Source organism: Ischnura elegans, chromosome 9 (assembly GCF_921293095.1).
Source record: "Ischnura elegans chromosome 9, ioIscEleg1.1, whole genome shotgun sequence".
In the NCBI taxonomy this organism is placed as follows: domain Eukaryota; kingdom Metazoa; phylum Arthropoda; class Insecta; order Odonata; family Coenagrionidae; genus Ischnura; species Ischnura elegans.
Window position 1 is genome coordinate 62,168,053 of NC_060254.1, and position 13,928 is coordinate 62,181,980.

A 13,928-nucleotide genomic window follows, 5' to 3' on the forward strand; every position below is an offset into this window, starting at 1 on the left:
GAGTAATATAATGGCCCGTTTATCGTAAAAAAGCTAGCCCTAGACGAAATGATTTTACTACACGAGAGGAATTCCAGGCCACCTTTGATTTTAACGACATGTATCCGGAAAATATTCCTTAAAATACAAAATAAATATAAGCCTTGAAATTTTTAAAATTCTAATTTTCGATTCGCAAATACCAATTGCAGGTGATGATTTTTCTGAAGAAAACATTTCTTCACTCGATTCTCATTTACAGGAAAAGCCTCAACAATATTTAATATATGGTCTTAACAACCTTCATTATTGCTCACAAATAAACGTAAAATACTATAAATAAGTTTGAGTAACAGAAATGTTTTACAGGAAACACTAAAACGCCAATCATCTAAATAATTTGTTGAACTAATAGCTTCAGCACAGGGACAGGTGTACGATTAATTCCACATAGATTCCGACATTGCTGGCGTTACAAATTACTCTGAAGCTTACGATCTCCTTTTTCAACCCATATATTAGATTCGTACATCAACGTTAGAAAACAAAACAAGATCCTCAATCAAAGAATCATGAGTAATTACGAACAACAGAAAAGTCTCAAGATTTTTTAACTTCGGGAAATATAAGTGATCTTGATCTTGCACAATATAAAAGGTACTACGCTGTCTGCCACACTTTGAAGTATTTACAACGCGATGATTTCAACATTTTGCGTCCTGAAGGTATCATATATATTTATTAAAATCATGGCAGTAGTAAATTAAAATGGTGAGAAGTTATTGAGAAACGTTTAAAACCACATGAATTGGCGTAATTAAAAAGGTGAAGTCTAAACAAGAGAGTTTTCTGCTTCGCAAAAACCTTACCCGACTTAAATCAACGTTAGACACTCATTAGTTGAGACAAGCTGATAGTAATTGAAGTGTGATCTGATTAGTGATTGGTAGAATACGTTTTTGTGGGCTTTCGCGGTATAGCAATGATTTAGCATGGAGGTTTTCGGGATTTACACCGCGTGTGTCCACCTGTGTAGACAACAGAGTCGCCGGCATTGCAGCTGACTTATTCATTGCTGGACTTCAGTGACCTGAAGAAGCCAGCTTCAGTTCCGGCGAAAATGTCGTCTACACAGTTGGACACACGCGGTGTAAATCCTGTAAACTTCTCCGCTCAGTAAAATATTTCTTCTTTACTCTTGCCCATGATCAGCCAAATAATTCTATTCAGAACGGTGTTTAATACACAATTTTTACTGGAAATAATGTTAGTTTTTGTCTCATTAGCTGCACCACGAACTTACGAGGGAAGACTGAAAATAAGCAAGGTTAAGGCCACGTGAGGTGGGTACCACTGATGCAATTTCGGCATTTCTCCAGGACGAGAGGAGGAAGACATGAAAGCGAACGGTTTAAGCTGAAGGATGACCGAGGGAGGATGTCTCGGAGTCGGAGTCAAGAGGGCGAGAGAGTAAGTAGGAAGGGGAGCGGAATCGCGAGAGTGAAATTAAGAGCGGGAAGCGAAAGCTTGAAGAGACTCCGAGAGGAGGGAGAAACGCTAGAGGGTTGGCAAGAGCTTTTAAGTCTTCTTCCGAACCCCTGAAGACCCCCGTGCGCCCTCAGTTTCCTCCCTTGCAGAGGAGAGAAGAGAGGTGCGGGGGAGAGCAACTTGGTAACCTCTACCAGCCAAGTCGAAAGGAACGGAGTTATGGACCACAGGTTTCTGGTCGTGGTGTTCATTCCGACGCTTCGTCGAAGAATCCCTCGACATTTACGGTCTGCGTGGCAATGTTCGTCGCTAAAACCCGGGCCCATTAAACGAAGCCCTCATCATAAAATGTGGTGCTGGTTAAATTTTGGTTCGCCCTACAGCCTTACTAGGTTTGAAAGAAAAAAGTTGAATTTGAGAGTAACTTCCCAAAATTAAAATGTATTAAGCCGGTCCCCACAGCTCCTAACGTAATAACATTGACACAAGTAAGTCAATAAAGACTTGCAAGAAGGATGAATTGTTTAGAAACACAACACCGTTCACAGGGGCGCCGAGTTATAAAAAATATTGGGGGAGCCCATATCGGAGGTCTTGCCCCAGGAAGAGGTTAAATTGAAAGTGTGTCCCAGCACCGAAACACTACCATGATTCACACCACTTGATTCAGTTAACCTGCTTAACCATATAATTATTTGTTTCAACACACATTGTTGAATTTATTTTAAAAGGTAACTATCGTCAAGCATGGGAAATAAAAATCACCAATATATTTTTGTGATTTCACAAAGCATAATATAACTTACTTATTTTCTTGAATTATTGAGGGGGCTCCGCTCCCCCAAACGAATCTTTGAGGGGGCTCGGGCCCTAGGGTGTCCCAAAAAAACCGAAAGTTTGAAAGTTGAGGGGGCATTTCCATTTTCCTATGCGAATGCATGAAAAAACATCCCATAAAAATTTTCAACTCAATCGGACAATATTTGACCCTGCCGAAACGCATTCAAAGTTTGAATTTTTGAGTTTTCCAAATTTCATGCAATGTTGCCTAGCTCCAAGGGTCTTGGGGGATTTAAAATTAGAAACCTCTAAAAGAAAATGCTCTCTTATTATTATACTGTCACAATGCGGATACAAAAGCACTGGGAACAACAAGCAATATGAAAAACTAGAGTTTTTTGCCATTTTTTCCATACATTTCCCTATGTCGCTTAACAACTAGTAACAGATGTTGCCTCTGAGCCTCATCATTTGTCAATTTTTTCTTGACTAGAAAAAATTTTATTAATTGAACTCCTCTCTCTGCAGTATCATTAACAACCTTAAGATGTTGAACTATAGATAGGCCCTTCTGATAGTCTACGTCACTTTTCCATGTGCACGGATCTCGCAACAAAAACGTCGGTGAAATACAAATAATTTTGAAAAACTTCACAGAATTTTTCGAAGTGAAGTCAGCGAGAGTCAGCTCCATAATAGGTCGATTAGGCGGAAGAGTAGCCCGAGGTGCGTCATCATTAGACCCCTCATTGTCTCTGATTGCTTCCGCAATGTCTCTTTTCTCGTCGTCAGAAACCATTTCATCGAAGAGGGCCATACAAATCAAGTTTTCGGAAAGATACCATAGATACCACAAAACTTGGCCAAAGCTGCTGCGTGGTGAGGGTCTTTCTTCCGAGCAAGGACTTTAAGTAGCTCAAGATCCATTCTCGGAGCGCTCACTGCCACTGGACAGGTGCACCAATGTTTCATAAATGCACTTGCAATGAAGGAACACAATTTGAATAAATTGTCACTGTCATGTGTCGACAAACGCAATTGCTTGCCAAACATCCACGTTTTAAAAGCGTAGAGCTCCTTATTCATCCACCGTGATTTGTCAGTTGGGACTGGGGGCGAACCACATACTTCTCTTCCTTGGGAACCACACCACCCAACCACACTATACACAACTCCAAAAGTTCTTTGTAGTCGTCTCGAGGATGGTGGTTCTGAAATAATATGGAGCATAATTTTAAATACTAATCCTGAGGATGGACTTTAAATCACCATGAGCATCCTGACATTTGCTATTTACGAACCTGCAGCTGAAGAATACAAAATTTGATAATTTCATCTACATTTGAAATATCCTTCAAACAGCCTCTTGTCGTTCCCGCTGCACGGTAAGCGTCTGCGAAAATCAGGAAAAGCATGCGAGTAAAAATTTAACAAATTTTTTAAAGTGACAAGTACCTTTGTCTAATTTTGGCCATTTTTTGCGCAAGGTGTCAGTAAACAACAGTACAGGATCATTGCTTGTTCCCATCAAGGAATCGAACACGGCACCAATCACTAGTTCAAAAATGTGGTGTCGGCATGCAAGGAGTAAGAGTTATTTGCCAAGTTGCTGCTGAAGAAGTGTGCAAGCTCCGTTCCATCGGCCGGCATTTTGATTAATTGCATCGAACACCATGGCAATGACCTGACTGTCTAGTTTCTAGTTCTAGACTGTCTACTTACTTTACGGCGCTTTCCGGACCTTGTCCGCATTTCAAATTCTGTCAAAGTAACAAAATGTTATTTCTCCCTTTCTTTTGCCATATTGGTCACCCTTCCCGCACCCGGAGAAAATTACCTTCTTCCGAATCCGACGAGCTTGTGCTCTCCGCAGACATCTGTCGAACGAGGTCCACTTTCTCATCCAATATTTCCTTTTCTTTCTCATGCCGTTTTTTCCTTAAAAAAAACCTCTTCTTGAAATCTCATACGGTTTTCTAAACGCTTACACCACTTTATATCAATACCCGCCATATATCCTTTTCGATCAGTTTTCATAGATATGTAAAACAACTTATCCTCCTCCACAGTAATTTTTGCATCCGATGTCAAACAGACGGTCGAGCACTTTGCTGAATTCCTTTCTCACGGACACTGACTTCTTACTAGTTTTATTTTTGTCTTTCCCAAGGGCACGGTAGTTCTCGTAAGCTGTCATGAGCTTCTTAATGGCTGCTCGGACCTCCTGCGTAGGAATATTAGACTTTCCCCGCACAACAAGTATTTCTTTGATTGTAATCCTTGCTGCGTCTGCCGCTGACATCGATCCTGGAGAACAGTTTAAGTTGTAAAAGAAAACTTTGAGAACTTCACGAAGCGTTGGGAGTTTACCATTGCCGGGCAAATATTTGGACTCATTACCCACCAACCAAACACTTGTCGCACTTCGCATAACCGGCGTACCCTTCAACTTCACGCTCATTCTGGCCACCGCCGAACAGCCTCGACCTCGGAACACACGACAATACCTCACGTTCTCAGTTAGTGCACAACACTAAACTCCACGAGTGACTGATAGACTAAGCCGGGATACTTTTAACATAAACAGAGCGATGTTCCGAAAGCGCATAACTAAAATCTCAACGCGACACTGCGGGGCAATATGCACTCGACTGGCGCCTGGCGGCCGCAACGGTGAGCGGGATTTGTGAACACACCGAGTTGTGGCTATGAAGCTCATTTTGACTCAAGTGTTGCTGTCAACGACTAAAGAGCTAGAGGAGATGGTTTGAACTTAAAATTGGTTGTTTTTTAACACTCGAGCCTCCTGCAGGGTAGGCAACATTGCATGAAATTTGAAAAACTCAAAAATTCAAACTTTGAATGCGTTTCGGCAGGGTCAAATATTGTCCGATTGAGTTGAAAATTTTTATGGGATGTTTTTTCATGCATTCGCATAGGAAAATGGAAATGCCCCCTCAACTTTCAAACTTTCGGTTTTTTTGGGACACCCTACTCGGGCCCCCTCAGGCCCCATGGAGTCGGCGCCACTGACCGTTCATGGCATGGAACTAATAGCTATTATGGAATTTGTAACAAAAAACTAAGTATTGGTACGAGTACATCTACGTCAGACCAAATAAAATCAAATCATTACATTATTTCCTTCATTTCACCCTCATAAGTCCAGACATACATAAGAAAAACTGCTTAGAAACACAACACTATTAAGGATATGAAACATAGCTATTATCGAAGTAGTGACCGGATAGTTAACAATGGTACGATTACATCTACGGCAAAATATACAAAAACTAAGCTTTACCATATATCCTTCCTATCATCTCCTTGAGTAAACAAACTACATTTACTCGTTCAAAACACCACCATTTCATGATTCACCGCAATAAAAAAATAACAATTACTTCCCTATTTCAACCACAAAAATTAAGACAGAAATGCGACAACCCAACGCTGTTTTTTCCCAATGTTTTACACACAGCACTGGCCCCGAGCACTTTGCGGGGGGAGAATCGTTTCACAAAAGGGCAGTCCCCAGAAAATTATGATCTCGCCATTCTTCCACCGGAAAGCGAAGCAAAAACGCCATCGCCTTGCGCGGCAAGCAAAACACATTAATTCCCGCCACAATCCTCTCTTTCTTGCGGTCGTCGGCTCTTTTCCGAAAACCATAGCGCCTTCACGTCCCGGTCGTTCGGCGCGATAAGCCCGCCCCCCACGCAGCCGAAACGTGTGCGAAAGCGTTCTGAGGACGACCACCCATCGCGCAAATCAAATGGCACGCTCTGATTGCATTGCAGCAATGGAAAAAGAAGTAGTTGAGTGTCTAACAAGGGAAGTCCTTCACGTGTCACCACCAGACCTCTTTCAAATTTTTCTAGGTGTTAGGAAATGGATACCCATGAGGTATTCTTTTGTTTCGGCCGCCAACGCGCAATACTTTACGACAGTGGCGTAGCCAGGAATTTCGTTCGGGGGCGGGGAGTCCAAAACCAGGGGGAAAATTTTTGAAAAACAGGGTACTAAGTAGAGGGTTTTAAATTAATCTCAATACTTTTCATAATCGAAAAAACTTCATTTGCTAAAGAAATATTATGTAAATTCATAATTTTTCAATATTTTATTTTCTTTTATAAGGGAAAAATAATTGCATTTTTATAATCCGGGCATCCTGGACCCCCCCCCTGGCTACGCCACTACTTTTCCAGATATTTGCGACGGAAAGTACCAATAAACTCCTAAAGTCACGCAACCCGAAGCGCGCTAACCTTACGCTCCGTTGATAGAGTGAAAAGAACTACCAGCGTACTGTTGTGATGCGGGGTGCATTATAGGCGTAGGCGTTTTCCTGTTACTTTCCGTCGCAAATATATCGTAAAGTTAGAGCGTTGGCGGCTGAAACAAATACTTAACTTCGAGGCTATGTATTTCCTTCCACCAAGCAAAATTTGAATGAGATCTTGGTGATAACACTCAAGGGACTTCCTTTGTGATTCCACTGGAACGGTTACCATATCTACGTATGTAACAATACAGAATATACTAATTTATAAACTATTGTTCAGCTCCTTCCTAGTATGACATATTTCGATCCTGCCGCATGAATGGCGATGAAATTGAAACAAATTCCCATGAGAAAAAATTCCCCTGGCCCGGGAATTGAACCACGGACCTTTGGCTCCAAATGTGGATGGAAGCCAAAGGTCTGTGGTTCCACTCCCGGTCCAGGGGAATTTTTCCTCGCGGCAATTTATGTGAATCCCCTCAAGTAGTTTATTCAACACTTGTACTAACACATAAGTAAAGAGCTAGAGAACGAAAAATAAATAATGTCAGCGGTATGCCCTCATTCGTAGATCTAAAAAGAACTTCATCCGAGTGTTACCCTGCAAACTGTTTCGATGGTATTTAACTGAATACTGACGTTAGGAGTCAGTTCCCCAAAAGCCAATAATGCATAACCAGCAAATTGTTATCCCCCAAATATACCTAAGCAGAAGAATCAAGTATGCTCCTTCGTGTTTGACTTCTAGTACTGATCCCTAAAGACTGCACAATATCACCGTAACCCCTCATCAGCTGATCTACTAAGGGGATCGGGTCCTAGACCCTTCTTATCAATTCTGACGGATACAGCGAGCGATTAAGGATACTGTACGGAAAAGTCCGAAACTCTGCCCCTTAACGCACGGGAACAGGTGGATCCATCACAAATTAGGGCTGCTATCATAAAATATAGATTGCATTGAAGATCAGTTACATCGATTGAAGCGATGGACAAAAGCCATTCGAAGTTATTGCATTAATAGCATCATAATTCTCAACCACATCGTAAAGCAAAACATATACGAAAATTGAGAACTAAACAATCCGCTCAAAATTACATGAAAGGAACGCCTAGAGGATGTGAAAAAATATTAGTACCAATCAAATATGACAGTCATTTTTTCATCGAGAAAAGCGGACATGATTAAAATCAAACTTTCTTCAGGCAAAAAGAAAAGTGTGGACAAACACTCATGAATCATAAGCACTTTTAAAGGCAGTATCTTTAGTCTATAAATGTGAGCTGTTAACTTCATATTGATACTATAGTCTTCCTTTGTTCAAGCATAAGCTCATAGTTATAAATTTATAGTTAATAAACATAAGTTAGTAATTGACGTGGTCACTTATCTCACCCTGTAAAAATTAGTTTTCGTAGTCCTTTGAAAGTTTTTCAGTGCATTAGGGGAAGTCTACATGCAAGAGAAACGACAACTGCCGGCCTCGGTGGCGGCGGGGTAACGTCCTCGCCTGCCAAACAAGAGGTTGCGGGTTCGAGTCCCGCCGGGGTAGATTTCCCCTGTCCAGGGCATGGTTGTTCGTGTAAGTTTAATTGTTAAAGTTGAAAACCCCGATATAAAATGGCCAATATAAGCTGTATTCGGTGGTTTGGGAATAAAATAAAAAAATAAAAAAAAAACTTCATCGCAGCTAACCCGGAAACCGTGGAGAGAACAATCTAGCCCTCCGAAAGTCTCAAGCAGATATTTACGACAGGAGATCTTGCACTAGCATAAAAATGCCTAAAGTTTACCTTATGTTTCTCACAGTAACTTGAAGTGCACGGTAAATATTAGTTCAATAATTCAAGTATAATGTAAATATATAAATTCACATAAACTATGCGTTTAACTCGTACTTCACCGTAATTTTAAATGCCGACAAAAATAATTTTAGCATCGTAACCCATTTGATCACACATGAGAATGAATGAATAATACCCCCCGTAAAAATAAATTTTATCGTGCGATATGCTTCATAACAAATTTTACACATCCTGCGATTACGGAGATACGTTCAAAATGATGGGAAAAAGCAATCTGAGAAGGGGCGAGGGAGAAAATGTAGGGTGATGGTCGGATGGAAAGATTTGGAGGGAGGGTGATGGAGTTGGCTGGTTTAGGCCGGATTCACTCAGCAGAAGTTTATCCCAAACGTCTTCCCTTGCGTAGCTCCTTGCTCGGAAAACGCTCACCTTCGAGAGAAAACTCGGTGCTTATCCGGGGTGAAATCCGCAGCCATATTCATTTCAAATCGAAGGATGCAATCTCATCATCAACAGAAAATTCACCACGTGACCCAGGAAATACAGAAAACAAAAGAGAAAACACTTGCCAATATAGATAGTGACAACATCATTTAGAATTTAGGGATTATTGGATTAAAATTCACATCTGGCAGACTTATCATTGGAATATGTTACGTATTGATAACAATTCCTATCACCTCTTCAATTCAACAACTTATTTAGTAGGTGAACCACGATATTATATTCGCATAAACCCAAGAGCTGCTACAAGGGTGGAGGCCTGCATGTAAGTGATTTAAAAATTTAAAGTGTAAGTTGTATCACTTTTCATAGCGATCATTTACCACCAATAACAATCTATAAAATGGTGTGGACCAATCTCTTTTCGGAAACGCAACAATATAGGTAAACGATAATAAACAATGAGATGAAGAGTTATATAGAGATCACGACAAAACAACTTCGCACCGAGTAGCCACAACGCCAAGGAAAACGCAAGGGATAGGGCAAGAAAAGGACCGCCCCGCCTCAAGAAGGCTTTGGAACAGGGACTAAGTGGGATCTTGCGATAACGGGAGGGTGTAAGATGAAAATCCAACGGGGATAGGGGAGAAAACGGAGGCATAAAAGGATGGCATATTGATATTTTTTTACATGGGCGCCCGGATGTATGCCGGAGGCGGGAAGAGTAAAAAAGATAGGGAGCAAAGCCGAACCCATCGCGGCAGCGTGGGAGCTTATCGTGAGACAGCAGTCATGCAGACGGCGTTATAAACAACCCCGAACACACGCGAAACCCGCCTTCTGAACGCCTCGCCGTTCAATTACTTTCCGTCGCGTACGAAAAATGGAGGCGTGGGGTATACGTGAGGGTAGCGCCCCCTTCATTCCTGACGCCATTCCATGTCATTACAACGGGAGTCGAGGGTGTATCCCTCAAAGCATTCACGCTCGCCGTCAAAGTCCGATACGTATCTGAACGACGCTGGATATCGCTTCCAGAAATAACGACAGGAAATCACGGAGGGACAGGAAACTTGTCGGATTATGGCTAAGCGACGATTAAAAAAGAGAAGAAAGGGCGCGGTGAAAGAGTGAAGTCAGGCTGAAGGAGATGTAGCCAATATCGTCATTAAACTTATAGCACGCTATAACTTAAACACTCATTGAAGCAGAACATGTCGGCATCAAAGACAAAGCAGGTATACAAATTCTGTAACCCTCATTCTAGGTACTACGGAGGTAACAAGACGGTCCTAAATTACATTATTATTCCTTAAGACGGTACACAAATTAAATGATTCAGATTGTATTTTTCAGTGTTTATACTCAAATTTAATCTTATTTTAAGGTTTATCGCACATGGAAACATAAAATATGGACCTCTTTGGTAACTTAGTATTTTACTGCAAGGTAATAAGCCGAGTACATCATTTACCTTACCTTGGCAGCGAAAAGTTGCAATATTCTTGGTACCTGAGGCTATGATGTGGCCAAATCACACGCATTATATGAAACTAGTGACATCGGATAATGTTCACAGGCTTCACGTTAAATTATTCCAATTATGAGGTAGTAAATAAATTTGAGGTGGTCATTAATCATGTGGATAAAGAGGCTCCCTCAATGGATCATTTAACCCAAACAAGAAGCATTTTTTATGTTACAATCAAGTGCCACAAAGAAAATAAATTTAAATACACATCCATCAAACAAAAATTTATTAGTGTGGATAAGTTTACTTACACCCAGTAACAGCACTGCAATTCTAATACGAAAATGAAATGCATACTGACATGAAAATTCATTGCTAGAGCAAAATTGTCGTACATACGTGTCCTAATGAGGATCTTTATCCGAAAAATAGCCTTTCTTCGGATAAGGTAACAAGTGATGTCAGCCACTACGATCAATTTACCCAAAATACTATAAGCTTTTTAGCAAAACCCAAATTTTAACTGAAAATCAAACACTAGCGTAAACGCGAATTTAAGAGAGCGTATAAACGCACAATTTGTATGGTACCTTCGCACTTTAAGGCGGCCTCCCCTTCAAAACGACCAGTGTTTTAAAGTTTTCGACGCCTTCAACCTTCCAGGAGACCCAGCACATTTCAATGGCCCTAAGACGGCAAGTAATACCTCATCTCTGCCATCAGTCAAGCCCGGGTGGTCGATAACCTGGCCATTTTACTCGGAAAATTTCTCTTCGGCACGGGGCCTCCTGGCATCAGAGTTGATGAAACTCTCTAGCGCGTCGTCAAAAAGAGAGCGAGAACGTAGTAGTCATCCATCTGAGAAGACTCCGTTGTGAATAGGGAAAATTCAACACTGTCGTGCATGAACTTCAGTGCCGAAACCATTTTTCGGCTTTTACACTTTGAAATCATATAAAAGCGTTCAATTTTCACACAATTTCTTCCAATATTAGTTTGCAGATACGCACACAGGTCACAATAAGAAATCGAGGGATCCGGGTTCGAATCCCGGTCAAGGCGAATGATTTTTTCTCTGTGGATTTTTCGCACAATTGTGCATTGCGGGTGACTCCCGTAAAAGTTATCACCGTGGCTAGTCCCGGTATGCTTAAATTCGTCAAAGAGAGAACACCTATATGTGTTCAAAGTTCGGACTTTACTCTCCGGCTGTGGCGCCGTGCGCACGATTTGGACTGCTCGTCGCATAATATGCTCAGCAGTCCATACCACCTTGTCCGGTATAGTCCACAAATTTCCACAGGGAAGAATGACGCCTCGGTAGCTTAACTGGCTAAAGCACTCGGCCGGAAATCGAGGGATCCGGGTTCGAATCCCGGTCAAGGCGAATGATTTTTTCTCTGTGGATTTTTCGCACAATTGTGCATTGCGGGTGACTCCCGTAAAAGTTATCACCGTGGCTAGTCCCGGTATGCTTAAATTCACAATAAGAAAGCTTGAACCGAAAATAATATTTGCGCATACACAATAATTACAATACCTGCGTCAAAGGCTGAGGTATTCAAATCGCTCGTATTACCAAATGACCTGCAGTCGTATGAAATTCATGGCACTGACCTTTTAAAATGATTTCAGACCATTATATTAGTATGCAAAAGGTTAACTGGGATGATTTAAATTCGACTCTCACTTAACAATGATGCGAAATATATCCTCGAAAGATGAAAATTATGTAATACGTACACGATTATAAGTAAATTATGCTATTTTAATTCCCCTAATTAATAAATCACTTTGGAGTACTTATTATTCACCTTTAAACGTCTATTCTTAATCTTGTGGTTATAATTGGTTTTCTAAAAACTTCTCTCACGGATAAACATCAAGATATAAACTTTCATTCCAAACCACTATCAAGTCCTTTAAGCGTAGTCAAAGTTAAGAGCAGCTTATTAAAATATTTAGACAAAAACTAGAAACCAAATAAGTCGTATGCATCACAGTAATGATCACATTTTTTAAGCATTTAAAAAACATTAACCAAATAGATAGGTGCAACTACTTTTTACCGCCCTAACGGCCTTGAAAGTGTTTTTTTTTTCGTGAGGAGGATTGCTGGAAAAAAAGTATATTTCTCAGTACACTAAAATGATGCTGAAACCAGTTTTTAACACATAAAAATTATAAAGTTGGGACTGAGATTTCCAAGATTCCTAACTAAATGTAGGTAGCTTAAAAAAGTTTGAAACGACTACGCATAGCCAGCTGATGGGTGTAAAAAATCCTTTCATTTAACCCTTAGCATACGTAAGTACCATTATTTTTTGCTTTCCCATCACAATACAGCACAATTATTAAGCCTCTCCTCTATAATTCAATCATAAGGTCAAAATAACGATGTACACCAATAAAATTATTAAAGACGAGATGATCACATACCACGGAGCAATCGTTGCAAAAGTAATACATTTAAAATGACAAGATGGCGGCAGGGAAAAGATTTATTTTCCTCACGCTACCAAGCACGGAAAATCGGCAATTTAAATGACCCAACACCCCGCGAGGTGACGCCGACGAGGTCGAAAGGGCCAACGACAGAAAACACGGTATAAAACAAGAACAAACAAGAACACCACGAAAGACCAGCGAAAGGATACAGGGCCTGTGCGAATAATAAATAATAATTTTCTTTTAAAAAATCCCGCGGATAAAATAGCCTTCGACACACTTCACCTCGCGAGAATTTCGCGTGAGCTCGCATCGGAGTAGAGTGATGAAAACAGAGGACAGCAGCCGGACGCCCTCGCTACACCTCGCGCAGGGAGAAGAAAGCAGCGGAGGCGAAATATAGAAGGTATACCCTGAGAGAGAGGGGAAAAACAGCCGAGGTGAAAGGGGGGATGGACAACAAAATGGGAATATAAAGAGGCGAGCTGGCCCCGACAGAGTGGATGATGAGCGCGGAGAGAGAGAGAGACCGAGCCGGGGGGATGGGGTAGGAGGTCATCCCAGAAGGGGGAGGGGTAAACGAGGTGACCAGGAGAAAGGAGGGGAGAGGATTTGTCTCGGGCCCATTTTTTTTCAATTTCTTATTTTTCGTCGCAGAGAATGGCGGAGGGGATGGCCACACGAGGCCCCCGAGGGGAAAGCGGGATGTGGCCTAAGAGGATGAAAAAAACCTGGATGGTAAAAGGTGGCGGTTTGAGGATCGAAGAAGATCTGGGAAATCCAGCAGTTGAAGCCCAAGAGTTTACTGCGACATGGAGCGGACCACAGCAAAAATATACTCATAGAAAGCAACGATTCCCGACCATTTTTCCTCCCATATTGGTGATCGGAAACATACCTGATAGATCTAATTAAAGCCGTTTTGCTGATTTGCGCTTTTCCATCACATGTGCGAACTGATACACCATTTCCCAGGCTGTCATAGTTTTCCTATGATTAAATATACTCATTTTATCGAAATCAATTCATTTTGGAAAATACCTAAGAGTTTGGAGAGCGCATAAGCTCGAGAGCTTTGCTTAAGAGCTTCAATGAGTGAGAAAGCTCTTCAAGGCGATATCTTCCTTGTAAAGATGATGAGAGTAATACTACGATAAAAATATTATCTCACTATACGCCTTTAAAATACCTCCACTGCACAAACGCTCAACAATCGCCCACCGA